This window comes from Anomaloglossus baeobatrachus, unplaced genomic scaffold (assembly GCF_048569485.1).
Source record: "Anomaloglossus baeobatrachus isolate aAnoBae1 unplaced genomic scaffold, aAnoBae1.hap1 Scaffold_2839, whole genome shotgun sequence".
Lineage (NCBI taxonomy): Eukaryota > Metazoa > Chordata > Amphibia > Anura > Aromobatidae > Anomaloglossus > Anomaloglossus baeobatrachus.
The window spans coordinates 7,068-12,927 of NW_027442307.1; the positions used below are offsets into that span (position 1 = coordinate 7,068).

General features: G+C 51.6%; 1 pseudogene; it reads right to left on the minus strand.

Moving 5' to 3' along the window:
• Positions 1 to 5,159: 5,159 nt before the first annotated feature.
• LOC142266239 (U2 spliceosomal RNA) lies at positions 5,160 to 5,366 on the minus strand (annotated as a pseudogene).
• Positions 5,367 to 5,860: the final 494 nt, after the last annotated feature.

Here is a 5,860-nt window from a genome sequence, read left to right on the forward strand (position 1 = left end):
TTGTGAGCCCCAATGGGGACAGTGTTGCCAATGTATGTAAAGTGCTATGGAATTAATAGCGCTATATAAATGAATAAAATTATTATTATTATTATTATAATCACAGACGAGGATTCTTTACTGTACGAGCAGTGAGACTATGGAATTCTCTGCCGCATGATGTTGTAATGAGTGATTCACTACTAACATTTAAGCAGAGCCTGGATGCCTTTCTTGAAAAATTTAATATAACCAGTTATGTATATTAGATTTTATGACAGGGTATTGATCCAGGGAACTAGTCTGATTGCTGGATGTGGAGTCAGGAAGGAAATTTTTTCCCCATTGGAACTTGTTTGCCACATTGGGTTTTTTTGCCTTCCTCTGGATCAACATGTTAGGCTACGGGTTGAACTAGATGGACTTAGAGTCTCCCTTCAACCTTAAAACTATGATACTATGATGACTGGCCGAGACCGACCACAGTGAGGGAAGTGAGGCAGTTTCTGGGCCTGGTGAAATATTACCGTCGCTTCATTAAGGGGTACACAAAGATGGCTGCCCCCATGCAAGACCTCCTCGTAGGACAGACCAAGGGTGGTAGATCCCTAGTAGCCCCATTGGTGTGGGAAGAAAAGCATGAGGAATCCTTCCGCCAGCTGAGAACAGCCCTGACCGGAGAGGAAATCCTAGCGTACCCTGACTACAGCCGCCCATTCATCCTCTACACCGACGCCAGCAATGTGGGCTTGGGGGCTGTTCTATCCCAGGTCCAAGACAGAAGGGAAAAGGTAATAGCTTATGCTAGCCGAAAACTCCGACCGACTGAGAGGAACCCTGAGAACTACATCTCCTTCAAGCTTGAGCTCTTGGCACTGGTGTGGGCTATCACCGAGCGGTTCCGCCATTACCTGGCAGCAGCCAAGTTCACCGCGTACACAGACAATAACCTGCTGACCCATCTAGATACGGCCAAGCTGGGCGCGTTGGAGCAGCGGTGGGTGACCAGGTTAGCCAACTACGATTTCACCATCAAGTACCGGGCCGGCCGTACCAACGTCAATGCCAATGCACTCTCCCGGATGCCCCACCTGTCGGAAGAGGGGCCAGAGGATGATGACCTCGAAGAGATCGAGTTGCCTGCATTTCACCGGCCATTCACTGAGAAGGTGCACGTCTACCAACAACGGGTGAACCTGGATCCGCTGCCCCGACAGGACTGGCAGGAAGCTCAGGACCAGGCACCTGCTGTCCGCCTGGTCAAGACTCTAGTGGAACAGGGTTCTGCTGGGATAGACCCTGCTGCCCCTGCCGAAGCCCAACGTCTGTGGCAAGAACGGACCCGGCTATACCTACACCAGGGGAAGTTGTATCGCGAGCTGATTAATCCAAAGACTCACGAGAAGATCCGCCAGCTGGTGATTCCCCAGGCTAACGTGCCCACCGTCCTGCAAGCATACCATGATGGTGCAGTGCACTTCGGGTGGAAGAAGCTAGAGATGTTGTTAAGAGAGCGGTTCTATTGGAGTGGAATGCGGGAATCTGTGGAGGCCTGGTGCCGAGAATGTGGCCCTTGCGCATTGAGAAGGAAGGACGAGGCCAGCCAGAAGGCACCCCTACACCCGATCATTACACACCAACCGCTGGAGCTGGTTGCCCTTGACCATGTAAAGCTCACCCCCAGCCGAAGTGGGTACACCTACGCTCTGACCATCGTAGACCACTACTCGAGGTTCCTGGTGGTTGTCCCAGTTAAGGACTTAACCGGCCGCACCGCTGCTAAGGCTTTCCAGGCTTATTTCTGTTGACCGCATTGGTACCCGGAGAGGGTGCTTACCGACCAGGGTCCGGCCTTTGAAGCAGAGGTATTCCAGGAATTCTGCCAGTTGTACGGCTGCAAGAAAATCCGGACCACGCCTTACCACGCCCAAACCAATGGCATTTGTGAAAAGATGAACCACTTGGTCCTGGGCCTCCTCAAGACGTTACCACTGGAAGAGCGGAACCTGTGGCTGGAGAAGCTACCTGACCTGGTCGATATGTACAACAACATCCCTTCCAGCTCTACGAAATGCACTCCAGCATACCTGATTAGAGCTCGTCCCGGCCGGCTACCAGTGGATCTGGAAATGGGCTTGGAAGCTTCAGAAGCACTCCTGTCGACAGCTGAATGGGACACTCGGCGGAGGACACAGTACCGACAGGTCCAGGAGTATGTTGAAAAGAACTTGTGCCGGAGTCGGGGACAACAGGAGCAGTGCTTCAACAAGAAGGCGCCTGCCGGTTCCTTCAAACCTGGGGATGTAGTGCTGAAGCGGAAAAGAAGGGCCCACAAGCTGGATGATCAATGGGAAAAAACCCCGTATGTAGTCCAGCCCACAGGATGGGAGAATGGGAAGGCCTACCAGATCAGCCGTGACCAGGGGGGGACTTTGACCACGGTTTCCCGAGACCACCTGAAGAAGTGCCCACCAGCATTGAGAGTAGCGGATGAGGCTCCAGTTCCCAGTCCAGTGGAGAAGGAAAAAGAGGTAATCCACACCATGATGGGTGATTTTCCAGCAGACTGGCCTACACAGAACGGTGCGGTGATCCTTCCAGTGATACTGTTCCCACAACCCGTGGATGAAGAAATGATGGAAACGGTTAACCGCGAGCCAGTGCCCAGGGATGTACCTGTACCCAGCTCCCCTACGCCTCCGCCTGCCCCACATGATAGCAGGGAGGAGGAACTGACTGTTCCCTCTGCCCCACTGCCTGTCACCACTGACACCGGACCCCGAAGGTCCACTCGCCCCAACCTAGGTAGACCCCCACTTAGGTACAGGGAAACTACTCTTTAAAAGGGGGGGGCTTTATGTGTTGAGTGTACCAGTTTGAAAGTTTTAAATGATAAGTAAAGATGATCAACCAAAGAAGTTTACCTGATTGAACCGTGATTAAACCGGCCGTTGCCGGCAACTGTTGTCCCCGTAGGGACTGTGCAACCATTGCGTAAGGAACTGCTTACGGACAAGCCCGAGAACTTGCAGGGCAACCACAAACTTAGTGCAATGTAAATAAAAATGTTTGTTGGCTTGACACCGTTACCGCCTCCGGAGAGGCTGATTTGGGAGGATGGGCCTGGAGGAAAGGGATGGCCTAGGCCCGCCACTACCGTAACCGGTGGCGATCCTCCGGGGGTTCAGGGGTCCCCTTGGACGTGGGCCCCCTGAAAGAGACAGAACCCGCTCGGGCAACTTGGTGCTGGACTGGGGTCAAGGGGTGCTGCCCGCTTCTTAGGGGCAGCATCAGGGCCAGGTTGTTTGGGTGGGAGAAGAGCGGAAGCTGTACCGTTGTAAAATGTTTATGATGCTTTTACATGTTTTACCGTTTTATTCTTTTTCAGTTGTGAAAATAAAACCGGTGATGGACGGGCAGCCCGCGGACGGTCTGCATTTTACTATAGGGGAATGTGGCGCCCTGGACAAGCCAGGTCGTCACAGGTACTACACCAACACACTCTACACTCCGGCTAGGCACACCGAAGCTAAACACAAATCCTAGTTGCCTTCCTCCAGGGGCTGATGTCCACACCAGGGGGTGGGCCAGGCGGTTGATCCCACCCACCGAGGAGTTCACAGTCCTGGAGGCGGGAAAAGGAGTCAGATTAGAGATCAGTTTTGGAGTTAGAGAAGTGAAGAGGAGAGGAGACTGACCGTGTCCGGGTGTGTGGCCCGGGCACTCAGCAAGGTTGGCAGACGGTGGTGACCTTCTGCAGGAGAGGCTGATTGGAGTGAACCGTACGGACCGGGGATGGGCGGTGGCCCGCCGGTACCAGATCGGGGAGTGAAGAGAAGCCAGCACCATCCGGCAGGGCCTACGGACCCCGACCAGGCTAGGAGTCGCCGTAAAACCGGTCAAATCCGTTAGCGACGGGAACCTCCAGGGTTTCCCAGCAGTCAAGACCCGATTGAAGGCAACAGCTCACACCGTAGAGGGAAGCACAGTCACCGCCAAGGCTACAGTTCCCAGGGCCAGAGCCTGCGGGCAAAAGGGGCTCCCTCAGCATCCATCCAAGCTGGGGAGCGGGTTACCGGTGGGAAGCCCGCTAGATTTTGGGGGAATAAAAGGGGTCCAACACCACATCCCCACAGGTGCACACCCACCCATCAAAGAGAGCTATAAGCCAATACCACCTTCACATTGCCAGTGTACCAAGGACATGTTGAGCAACATGAAGGCGGCTGGGGTTATCCGTGACAGTTGTAGCCTTTGGGCAGCTCTGTTGATCCTGTTAAAAAAGAAGGACGGCACCACTCCCCGTATTGAGGAATCGCTAGCTGCATTGAGAACTGCAAATTATTTTTCTACCCTTGATCTCACTAGTCACTATTGGCAAGTGTCCGTTGCTGAGGCAGACCGGGAGAAGACCGCCTTCGCCACCCCTATGGGTCTCTGCGAGTTCAAAAGCATGCCCTTCGAGCTGTGCAATGCGCCAGGAACCTTCCAGAGGCTGATGGAATGCTGCTTGGGACAAGATTTTAGGGTGTATAAAAAGGGAGATTAGATCCCGTGATCCCAACGTATTGTTACACCTCTATAAATCACTTGTAAGGCTACATCTGGAATATGGGAACCAGTTTTGGGCTCCACATTTTAAAAAGGACATTCAGAAGTTAGAGTCAGTTCAAAGGTGGGCAACTAGACTACTACAAGGAATGGAAGGCCTCCCATATGATGACAAGTTGAAAAAGTTATTAAGTGATTATTGGCTGCAATGGGGCTTTCTGGCTGGTGCCAGCCTCTCTTCTTAGCACACAGGAACCACAATCCCTACACCATGCTTCAATGGATTCTCTCATCCCAGCCCAGTAAAACTACATATTTTACACAGTCATAAGCAGCCAAAAGGGATCTATTCTATTCAATTGCAAATGATCTAGATAAGACTGAGAATAAGATACTGCACGGGACATAGCAGAGTTGGTCAAGTTGAGTGGAGATGAGTTTGCTATTTGGCACAGCTTTTTGCATCAATAAAGCAAGTAAAAGGTGTGAAAGATAAAAAAAAGGGTGAAAGTGTGAAAAGTGAATTGGCCAAATTGAGGTGCATATAAAGTTTTTGCTTTCTTTCAATTCACTAATGGGGCTCATTTGAATCAGGTGAATTGAGTTCTGCTTTTGGAAACTGGGTTAAGAAGGGGTGCACCGGTCCTGGAGGTACTGCAATACCAGGTCAATGCGTGGAGTGGACAGAGCAAGATTTTTTCCATCTCCTTGTTCTAAAAATCCATTTAATATATGGTCCCCAGAGAGGGGACGTATCAGATATTAAACTGATAAGAACAGATTTAATTTTTTTTTTTTTCTGTTTATCAGTAGGACTTCAAAATAACAAAGGTGATCGCCTCCCGTTGCCTGGGAACCGTCCAGGCACAAGAGGGCTATGTGTCACCAGAAGGCGCACACACTTCCTCAAGGCCGGCAGACGTGCAATCCCAGGCACCTTCCAGTACCGACCAAGGTAGCGTCCTCCGAAACTACACTTGATCTTAGCCAAAAGGCCGAGAAGCTATAACCCGAATTGGTTACGGCCTTGAGTGGCACCCTGGCCTATACCGGACACATCTTAGGGAGAGGGAGACAAACCCACACCTACAGAAGACATTTTGTCACCCAAGCCAACCCTTGAAAAGGCTGTTTTGCAGAGCAAAAACAAGAAGAATGGTGCTTTTTGCAGCCGCCGCCCACTGCAATGAATCTGAATAACTCCTCCTTTTGGACACAAGCACCTCCCCTCCCCCTTGCAGTCTTTCCAATTCATGATACAAAAAGACGGACGGACAGGACAGGACAGGACAGGCTGCCTGACTTTCCGTCACTGCCACCCTTTGCCATC